The following is an 11,874-nucleotide window of genomic DNA, read 5'->3' on the forward strand; positions in this document are numbered from 1 at the left end:
TCCCTCCATCACTTCCTTTCATCTTCTCTTTTTCTCTTCATTTCTTTTTTTTACTAACAATGGAACTCATGAATTTGGTATGAAAACATGTTCCATTTCACCAGTCATAGCCATACCACAAATCCAGACACCCCCACACTTATTTCTTGCACACCCATACGAACCATAATGATGAACAATGCTCCACTAGCTCTACGGCTTGGGTAAAGGTTTTTTTTTCTTTTTTTTTCAGGTTTAAGGCTTGTAACGAGGGTTCACAAAAAAAAAAAAAAAAAGCTCAAAGAGGTTCAACAAAAGGGAAAAAAAATTAATTACAAGGTAGGCTATTTGGCTTATGTACCTATAACAAAGAGGGCCTTAATCATGTTCATGCATGCATGTGTCAATGTGACTTCAAAGAGAATCAAGGCAAGTTCTAGAGAAACAAATCCCTGGAAGATTATCTCTCATGAAAGCAAATAGTGAGATTGATATGGATGTGTTAGTCTGAAGGCTCAAAATCTCACCGGCTTTTGTTTACCAAATTTAGTCACTACCATCCTCAAAGAAAATAACTAGACTAATTCATTCTCAGTTGGAAGATTACTTATTCAATCATGTTATGAATCTTTCAAGAGCCTAATTTAATCTTGCTCATGACATAAACAACCAAAAATCATTAAAAACCACAAAAAAACAAAGATTTTTTTTTAAACAGAATTGAAACACAACCTAAATCCCTTCCCCCACACTTAGAACTTACATTGTCCCCAATGTAATGCAAAATGTAAAGAAAAGGCACAAATAACCAAAATATAAATGCAAAAATAAAGAGAAAAAGGAACGAACTCCCCTTTGGGTTGCCTCCCAAGCAGTGCCTTTGTTTATTGTCATTAGCTTGACTCAATGCTTCCATAATTATGGGTCATCCCACACATAGTATTTGGCATCACTCTTAACCTTATCTCTTTGAGCCCTAGACAAACCAGGAGGTAACATATTAATAACCAAATAATTTATAATATTTGCATACCTAGGTAATGTCACACTCACGGCGAGCAATTGCTTATCTAGGAACGTTTCCTGCAAATGAAGTTCATCCTACACATGCTTTTCTTCTTGCGGTGCACTAAGTTTACTGTAGATGATCACTGGTAACGTTCCTCCATCTCCAAGGAACACGTACCTGATGTGATTGTGGAGAGGCTTCAAATCTGGAGTGGGAGCCTGCAAAATAGATGGTAAAGGCATCTCATTAGAAACTGGTAACGCAATATAAAGAACGTTACCTGACTATTGTATCTGTGGAATATTTTTCAACGCTGCAACAATTTCATGCAAATCAAAACATGAGGCTAACTCTCCTCATTCTCTTTCTCAAGATGCTTACTAATGGAAACTTTCAATTCATCCTGTCCATCAAGTTCAAAAACTTCCTGTGTGAAATGATCAATCACATCAATAGAATTAACAGGATTATCATCACTAGGATATTTCATGGCATCATAAATGTTAAACTTAACAATTTCGCCATCAAATTCCATGGTAAGGGTGCCACTATGAACATCTATCTTAGTCTTGGATACCTTTAAGAATGGTCTTCCTAACAAAATAGGAGCATTTTGGTCACCATTTTCCATATCAAGCACATATAAATCAGTAGGGAAAATCAAATCATTAACTTTCACAAGAACATTCTCAACTACACCCTTAGGATAGGCATTAAATCTATCAGCCAATTGAATCACAACACCAGTTTTATTCAAAGGTCCAAGTTTCAAAGAAGCATATATAGAATAAGGCATGACATTAATCGAAGCTCCTAAATTTATCATGGCCTTCTCAAATTTGATGTTACCTAACGTACAAGGGATAGTAAACATACCTGGATCTTTGCACTTCGCAGGGAATTTTCTTTGAATAACTGCAGAAACATTCTACCCGACTCTCACCTTCTCTTATCCTTTAAGTTTCTATTTTCTTTTAATTGTGCACAGTTCTTTCAGGAATTTAGCATAACGAGGCATTTGTTTAATAACATCTAAAAATAGAATATTTATCTCACATGTACGAAAAGTCTCATATAAATCTTTATTTTTCTTATAGTTTCTAGAATCTGCCAAAGCTTGATGAAAAGGAGGAATTGATTTATAATCAGAAAGAGGTGGAAACTTACCCTTAGGTATGTCCTCATCATTGGGAATGTTCCTATCTGCAATGACATTTTTCTCCTTTTCTTGCTCTAATGATGCAGGGGTTGCCTTTACCGGAATCTCAACCTCTTTACCATTTCTCAAAAAGTTGCACTTGCATTTTCTTTTGGATTTACTATCTTTTGAGAGGATAATTTCCCTGAACTTTGTACGTCTAGCCGACTAATTGTGGTTGCCATATGACCCATCTGATTGTCCAAACTTTGAATACTGGCCTTTGTATCCTGTTGAAACTGCAAATTATTTGTCGCAAGATCTTCTAAAGACATACTAGAATTGGAAGTTTGGCCCGGTTGTTGTCTAGGGGGATATGGCTGCGGATATTGTTGGTAACTTGGGTGATTTTGAGTCGCAGGCAGATTAACTTGTGGATTCCCATAACTGAGGTTGGGATGATCCCTCCATCCCATGTTATACGTGTTCGAATAGGGATCATACTTCCTTTGCGGTTGTCTAGAAAAACCACCCGCCGCATTCACTTACTCAATGGGCTCCTCTTGAAGAGTTGGATACATATCGGTTGGATGCCCTACTACTGAAAAAATTCCACAGGCCTTCGCTGTTTGTGTAGGTACCATTTGACGAACAAGATAAGTTAGACTCGCAATTTGTTGTTCAAGGAAAGAAATATTTACCTCATTAACATTCTTAGATGGAAGGTCAAGCCTAGTGCCAAATTGTTGAGAATTAGCCGCCATATTTGTAATCAAGTTTCTCGTAGCCTCGGGAGTTTTATCCACCAAAGATCCTCCAATAGCAACATCAATCATGCTCCTATCAGTGGGTAGAAGGCCCTCATAGAAATACTGGATAAGAAGATGCTCGCTAATTTGATGATGGGGGCAACTTGCACATAATTTCTTGAAACGTTCTCAATATTCGTGTAGGGACTCTCCGTTATGCTGCCTTACACCACAAATTTCTTTCCGAATGCTGGCTGCCCTTGAAGCTGGGAAATATTTCTCCAAAAATAATCTCTTCATCTCGCCCCATGTGGTAATACTCCCGGAGGGTAGATAATAGAGCCAATCCTTAGCCGAATCCTTCAAAGAAAATGGAAAGGCTCGTAATTTAATTTGCTCTTTTGTCACCCCTATGGGTTTCATACTAATGCATACCACATGAAACTCCTTTAGATGCTTGTGAGGATCTTCAACTGCAAGACCATGAAAAGTAGACAAGAGATGTATTAGTCCAGATTTTAATTCAAATGTAGTAGTAGCATCTAAAGTGGGGAACGTTAAGCATAAGGATTGTTGATTCAAATCAGGGCCTGCAAACTCTTTCAAAGTTTGATTTCCAGCCATGACTTCCTCCTCCTCTAAATCAGATTCTGTATCAAATGGGGACTCAAGAGCTAGATTGTTCTCTTTGAAATTCCTACGAGTTTCTCTCCTTAACCTGCACAAAGTTCTCTCTATTTCTAGATCGCACTGCAAATCACCTTGATTAGAAGATCAAAATACAGTCATAAACAATCAAAGGAACTCTAATAAAACATGAAAAACAAATCAAGAAAAATCTAGTATAACGAAAAAAAATAAAAATCCTAGAAAATAGTGAAATTTGGCTTCAGAGTCAGAATTTTGCCAAAATTGTACCAAGTAAAAACAAACGATTTTTTTTTCAAAAATTTCAAGAACAAAATAATGATCACAAAAGCACAAAAATCAACTAGAATCACTCCCCGACAACAGTGCCAAAATTTTGTGTGTTGTCACAGGCAACCAAAAATAAAACCTATACTCCTAAAAATATATGTAGTAGTACGAGTAAGGATCGATCCCATGAAGAGTGATTAGACTACTTTTATGCTCCGTGAACAAGTATGGGGGGGATTGAGTATAATGAAAACACTTTAAAAAAACAACAACTAGAAACAATTCAAATTAAAAGAATCGAAATCAATTAAGAGACCAAACCTTGGTCTAAGTCGACATCCACCATCTAGACACAATTGATCATCGATGCAAACATATATCAATTCACACTTGAATATTCACCATTGGAACTATCTTCCTATCTCTCCTTTCGTATTTAACTAGAAAACAAGTGATCTAATTAACCCTAATTACTAAACAAGCCAAGACAAGCGCTAAAGGTTTAATCTAGCAGTAGCTTTAAAATTTAGAGAGATCGATGAAGCTAAACAACACAAGCACAAGCGGCTGTATTTAATTAAGTCCAGCATTCTTGTCAAGATCTAATAATTTCTGACGCATCAAATCATCAAAATTTCGATTACTTCACAGGTTAGAGAGATCAAACAATTACGGATTTAACATCGAACCTAGCAGTAGATTGCAACGAGTAATAAACTGGTAGGCCTCCTAGTGATTAAACGAGATAATCATAAACAAAAATTTTAGAAGAACATCAGATACTCAAAACATATATTGAACGATGAAAATAAATCAGATCTCACAGTTGTATTGATACCGATGCTTCAATTTCCTTTGACCAAGTATGAAAGTTTAGCTATGCAGGGCCATGAAGAAATCTGAAGGCAAAAATTAAAGAAAAGAGAGTGGAAAAGCTGGAGAAGAGAAAATGAGGTCTGGGGTGTCGAATTCCTTTTCTCCTTTTATTCCCCTTCTTTCTCCCGGTTTAGGGTTTTTCTTTTCGTGCATCCTGTTTGGGTCACAATGTAAGTACCGCAACTTCAACCTAGATTTCAACCTTGATTCAACCCGTATTTCTCAAATTTCAAAACATAAAAGTTGTATAAAGTTTTCTTGTAATTCCATAGCATCTTGAATCATCTCCATCAGAGCTCGGATGAGATATTTATACCCAGATTATGTAACAATATTGAAACTGTCTAGAATCGCCCAATTAACTTCGTTTTGCACTTAATGCTTCCATTTGCATCCTAAATCAAAATATAAGAATAATGAGTATATTTAGGCACCAAATAATTATAAAATATTAAGCATTAAGGGATAAAAATATGACATTTTGCATTCTCATCAACAGGCAAAAAAGTAATTCTATTGTGGGAGCACAGAGTCTACCCACTTTCTCATGGTAGCTCAAAAAAATACCTCTTGGGTGAATAATAGATTTGACTCACACTGGATGTTGGGTACACTCCTATCCTCTATAGGTAGTGGCTCTATATGCATTGCTTAGAAGTGCAGTAATAAGCTTCTCCATTACTATGTCCCAACACAGGGCACCAACTCTCTAATGGTAGGAGTAAAATGGCCAAATAAGGGGGGTAAAAGGTAATCACCGAAAGATAATATTTTGAGGCTACCATATGCTTTATTTTCTTCACCGGAATAACCAATTTTGACAACAGTTAGCAATCGAGGAGTCCTTCAATAATAATGTCTCAGTCAAAGAGACATAATAGTAGCAGTAGTAATGAGGAAAGACCCAAATAACACGTACCAAATAGGCAATTATATAGCAGCGGACAATAAATAGGTAGTATAAGTCGAGCAATAAAGACACAAGATAATTTGTAATAAGTCCATCCTTAAATAAGGAAGCTATGCACCAAGTAATAAGTTGAAGATAATCCAAGGTAATAATCTAGGGTAATAATCATGTTGGAGTCAAGATGGTAGCAGATAGTAGATAGTAGATAGTAGCTTTAACAGTGAGTAAGTAAGTCAAGTCGAGTAATAGACTGCCCATAGTTAGTTGAATCAAGTGTTGTTTGATAATCAATAAATCAAATAATCTCCAATGTGCTCATGCTTCATACTTCTCCTTCTATTCTCCTCCTCAAGCTAGGTGTAATATCAATGATCCCAACTTGAAGTCAACAAATATTTTGCAAACTCAAGTACTAATCCACCTCTTGTATGATCTAGTAAAATAAAGCTAATATCAACAACTTCACTAGCTTAAAAATTGTAAACCAAGTAACTCAAGCCAAGCCAAATATTGTATTTCTCTACCAAACTACACCAACTCGGGTAGGATAAGAACAACCAAAGTTTGACTAGTCCTTTAGGCAATTGAAAAATATGAGTAGATAATCAAGAGGAGATATTCATGTGTTGGCCGAAAATCACTTCAAATCATACCTCTTATCTTCCTTTTTGAATAAGAAGGAATATCCAATCAGAAAATCAAATCATGAAGGGATCTTCTTAAATCAATCATTTCCAAAAAAACAAAGAAGATCTTTCCATATCTTTCCAAAGTATATCTTGGATGCCAACTCACAATTTTCTATGTTTGATCTGTCGTTTATGGCTTTAGGAAATTTACGATTGAGGCAAGATAGATAAATCTCATAAAATCAAGGACATCTCAAATAAGTTTGAAATCAAAGAAGAGAGAAACTTTCCTTAAACAACCACTTTCCAAAAAATAATTTTAGGAAAAATTTTCTTTGTGATATGGTGCCACTTCACCAAAAAATATTTCAATCTTTTCTTGCCTTAATTTTTTAGGCAAGGATACCAAATCAAATTCCTTGTAATCTTTCAAAATACAAACAAAATCTCAAAAACATTGTGGCTAGAAAAATCTTCTAAATAAGATAGTTTCCTCCTTCAATTGGTGTCGACTTAGAAATCAAAGAAGACAGATTTTTCTGCCTTTTTTTTATTGAAATCTTTAGGCAAGGCAATCTTAACAAATAAATCAAAGAAAGTTTCTGAAAATAAGATGATCTTCTCAAGATTCTTTCTAGATATTTATAGTTAACAAACAGAAATTTTCTAAGGGTAGATCATGGGATACTTTCCTGAAATCATTGATCAATAATAGCAACTCAAAAAATGAAGCAAACTTAAATTCGGATTTTTGCATGCAACAAGATACTAACATGCCCTTTGATTCTTTCAATGCAAATATCTCCTTAAATATAGATCATATTGACATGAAATTTTCTTGTTCTGAAACTAGACTTAAATACCTTTAGGTTAAGAGAGTGGTTGGATGATTTAAGATAAGGGGAGAGAGCTTGAATGTTTTACCCTAAGTCAAAGGCTTCTATTTATAGTTTTTGAGAGGATGTTATAATGTCCATAATGTCCTTAGGGCTACAAGATTTACATAAGAAAAGACATAAGTAGACATGTTCCTCCTTGACTAATTACATCCTTGTGCCATCTTTTTGATAAGTCTTCTTATTTACCATGATGCCACCTCTCTTGGATATGTGGGCTTGAGCCCATCTTCTAACTTTTTTCTTCCTTGTTCTCAAATCTAGTTCCTATAGATTATACCCTAGAATTTAACAGGGACTTATGTCATTTAATTGGCCTCAAGAACCAAATTACAAAGTACATACCTCACATACATTGGTCTCTCTTGCTTAGGCAAACACTTAGGACTGTCACAATAGCAAACTACTCTTGCCTAGACTTACAAAGGGATTTCCATGACAAAAAATCAGGCACTCTATCCTAGACCCACTAATGGACTTCAACAAAAAATTCATCTGCACAAGCCTAGATCCACAAAGGAATTTTCAATAGCTCATTAGGCTACAGAAGAGTTGACCGTGAATGGGATGTTCAATAACTCACTAGGTTACACAAGCCCAAACCCACACAATAATTCTTATTCACTAGGCTACATAAGCCGATAACATTTAGGAATTTTAAACAACTCTCTAGGTTACACAAGCCTAAACCCATAATGGAATTTTCAGCTCCTCAACCTTAGACACAAGGACTTTCATAAGCAAAGTGATTCAAATGATAGCCTCTCATTCAAGACTTGACTGATTAAAATATAGAGGTTACTTGTTTTATAATTTTAAGCTCATGAAATGCCTATAAAGTATGTTGATTTCACAATACAAAGCTCAAACAAAAAATTATACCCTTCTTTTATGAACTCCAAGTTTCACAGCGTCTCAAGGTATGCAAATTTAATTGATTTAAAAATCTAAACATAATTTTCAAATTCAACTAAAGATTTCAAAGTATAAGCTCAATTGTAAAAAACCTTAATGATTTATTTTTAAAAACACCCAAAAATGATTTACTGAACTATGCAAGTCATTTTAATGTCCAAGGCATAAGTTCAGCTAAAAATCACCCAATGCACTTAAAGATTTCAAAATATTAGTTCTATGGTACTTAATTTTCACTTGAGAAGCTAAATCAAATAGGGAAAATGAAATTCAAAGCTTAAGACTAGTGGCTGGATAATTGCAAGTGATTTATAGTCTGGGAATATCAATTCCAGTTCAATTAAAAGCTAAAACAACCAATAATCTAAAAATAAAAGTTCTATGTTGTACAACACATAAAAATCAGCTCAATCACCAAAAGACTTGAAATTGTTGCTCAAATAGACTTGTTAGACAATGAAAATGATTTAACATCAAAAGGATTTGTTCGAATCTTGAATCCAAGCTAATACATATCAAATATCGATTTCAAAATAAAAGCTTTCATATACTTTTTTTTTTGAAAACATAGCGGATTGAGCATGCAAACTCCCAAATTGACCTCCAAAGATGATTTCAAAATGTGGGAATGCTTTCGAAGTAGTTGTGGTTATTATGAAGAGTTTCACACACGAAATGAGGTAAAAAATCAACTTAAAAGTGAAATTATGATGTTCTCAAATAGAGCCATCAAATTTTCACTAAATATTTGATTAAAACTCATAAAAAATACTTCATGTATTCTCCTTGAGCCGTTGATCATAATGGTTGGTCACTTTCAAAAGTGGACACAAAACAAGCCCGAACAATGTTCAAAAGTTAGACTGTGAGAGTTGTCATTTCTAGATCATTCGATTGGGTCATATGGACGGTTTTAGAGAGTGAGTTTTTCTACTTCTAGCAATTTGGATGGTGGTATTCCATTTGGACAATAATATTTCTTGTCTTGAATTGCTTGGTAGGCTTTTTCTATAGGGCACTTGGGTGGTAGTTTGACTAATCAAACGATTTGTTCTATGAATTCCTAAATTGGGTTTTAAGTATTGTCCAAACCATCTCAATGTATTATAGTATTTTTTAAGTGCTTTTTTTTATCATTTTTAAGTAATGTAAAGGAGTAGTAGAAGGGTAAAAATGGAATTTATGGGGCTATTCTCTAAATTAAAGGAATAGCAGAAGGGTACAGATGGAATAGTAAAAATGTCAAGGTGGCACCAAGTATGCATGAGGGGATGCCAGCTCAAGGGCATTTTGGTTGTTCTTGTGGTAAAAATCAAGAAGTGAAGATCTCTAATTAAGGAATTTAGGATTAGGTCCTTATTAAGTAACTCTAGGGTCTAGGGCAATATAGAATTTCCTATTTGATGTAATTGAGAAATTATAAATAGAAGATATATTGGCTTGGGCAAAGCATCCAAAGCCAAATAATTTCTTTTAATTTAGTCTACCCTAATCCTCTTCTCACCTACCCCCTGATTTGTGCTCTATCATATCTCATATCTTTTCTCCTTTCTTCTTCTTTGTTTTCCTTCTCTCTCTCTCTCTCTCTCTCTCTCTCTCTCTCTCTCTCTTTCTCTCTCTCTCTCTCTCTCTATCTCTCTATCTATCTATCTATCTATCTATCTATCTTCCTCTCTACCCCTTCTTTCCTTCTATCTTATTCCAACCATGTTAACTTTCCATTCATTAAAATTTAAAAAAAATATAGGACCTTCTTCGAAGGGTTTTTACCAAATTGGTATAAGAACAATCCTTCTTCAGAATTCTCTCTGTCTCAGCTATAATTGCATAGAAGATTAGTTTTGGCTAGACTATAGATCAAAACTTCATCAGATTATTTATGTCAAAATGTCATATTTTATGTGGTAATATTTTAATTTAATAAAATATATCAAGTCTAGTTTTACAGCCAACAATTTTCAACTCAATTCGATCTCTCTATAAAGAGATATCTCCAAGGGAGTGGACTAGGGTCTAATTGTAGAACGAAGCAAATCATGCAAATAGAAAAGATTCAAGGTGAGAGTTTTACTTATCAAATTATATACCAGATTAAATATATTTAAGTATATTTTTTGGAGCCGCAAGTCATTTAGTATTCTAATTTATATTCTATTTGATATTAGCATCGGAATCCATAAAGGTAAATCTTGTCAAAACTTCTCTCCCAACCTCCCTGACTTCTCTCTCAACTTATTTCAGCTAAACTCGCATCCCTAGACTTTTTTAAATCACATCCTAGCTACCTTAAACACTCTTTCCATTCTCCAAAATCACCTATACCAAAAAAGGAAACATGGTGAACACAAGATGCATGGAACAATAACAACATGAGTTATTGCTACTCATAAATTTAGCCCAAAAAATTGGGAAGAGAAGGTCTCGAGTTTGAGAAAGCTGACTATGGCTCAATACCTCATGGAAGTAAATTTTGCAAAACCTCAACAAATCTATTTATGGTAAGTTTTATTATTCACCACTCACTATCCCATTGGCCTTATTACCTACGCCATTTCACCAAGCCAAAATTACCACCCAACACCCCAACCGTCTTTCTATTCCCACACCCCTTACCCACCATATCCATACTTTTCCACGGAATTATGTAATCCCATCCAATCCATCTATAATTTCACAACACCAATTTAATCAAATTCTAAACACCACCTATATACTCTAACACTATCCACTATTGGCCTAGGTGGCTTCGCAAGAAGGGAGTGAATTGAGTTTTTATAAATTTAAAGTAAGTGTGCTGAATTGAAAATTTTAAAAAACGAAAAAAAAACATGTCTCCCTGTATGTGTGCCATGGATGGTGGGTGTGCTTGTCTGGAGGTTCAGAACCAGATTTTGCTGCAGTCTTGGTGCAAATGGGTCTTGCACGTTGAGCCATTAAAGTGTAACTTCCTTGTCTTTGTTTCTGAAACCCATTTCTCTTTTGACCGTCACCATCTTAGTTACCTCTTTCTTCGGCTGTTTCTTCTCCCGGTAGAGTACTGCTCCTTCGAAGATGGGAGGTCTCATGGCTAGAAGTTTCCTCATGTGCCTCCACGGATTTGGTGACTCTGGTCCTACAAACGAGCCCATCAGAACATTCTTTACTTCACCTGAATTTAGAAATGCCGTCTGGTCCTTCCCTTCTGCGCCTTCAACTCCCATCACTTGCAACTATGGCACTGTGATGCCTTCCTGGTTTGACATTTATGAGATACCATTACTGCCCAATCCCCAAAAGATGAAAAGGGACTCCTAAAAACGGTTCAAAATGTGCATGCAATGATAGACAAGGAAGTAGCTGCTGGCCCAAATCCTGAAAATGTCTTTGTTTGTGGATTTAGCCAAGGCGCAAGTGTGTTGCTTTATCCAAAAACGCTGGGTGGAGGTGCTGTTTTTATTGTATGGGTCCCTTTCAATTCGTTTGTTATTGATAAAATTAATCTGGAAGCCAAAAAGACACCAATCTTTTGGTCTAATGGTATGGCTGATGGAACAGTAATATTTGAAGCCGAGAAAGCAGGTCCAGACCAAGCAGTACTCTGTTAATTACCCAGACGAACCGACATGAGTTGCAAGTGGAGAAGAGAGTTTTTTGGAAGATGACGATCTCTGTTCTGCGTGCCTCGTTACTTGTCTCTGCTGCTCTTTGGCTGTTCTGTGCTGGCATTGTCTTCAATCTTGCCGAAAATACTTTGTTAGACTTGATGTCTAATAATAATAAAATAAACATCATAGAAATAAATATTAAATCCTCCATAATTTCATTATCATGAAAGCCATACATATATCATAGAATTGAAATAAGAAGAATAAAGAG

At 35.3% G+C, this 11,874-nt stretch overlaps 3 pseudogenes; 1 reads left to right on the top strand and 2 right to left on the bottom strand.

Moving 5' to 3' along the window:
- Nucleotides 1–897: 897 nt before the first annotated feature.
- On the bottom strand, nt 898–2,602 carry LOC137943546 (uncharacterized; annotated as a pseudogene).
- A 69-nt stretch (nt 2,603–2,671) lies between these two features.
- On the bottom strand, nt 2,672–4,139 carry LOC137943547 (uncharacterized; annotated as a pseudogene).
- Nucleotides 4,140–11,082: 6,943 nt separating this feature from the next.
- Nucleotides 11,083–11,603, top strand: LOC137943548 (probable carboxylesterase Os04g0669500; annotated as a pseudogene).
- Nucleotides 11,604–11,874: the final 271 nt, after the last annotated feature.

Source organism: Aristolochia californica, unplaced genomic scaffold (genome assembly GCF_029961685.1).
Source record: "Aristolochia californica isolate CCGP_79_NKW_82.1479 unplaced genomic scaffold, dmAriCali1.0.hap1 SCAF_11, whole genome shotgun sequence".
Lineage (NCBI taxonomy): Eukaryota > Viridiplantae > Streptophyta > Magnoliopsida > Piperales > Aristolochiaceae > Aristolochia > Aristolochia californica.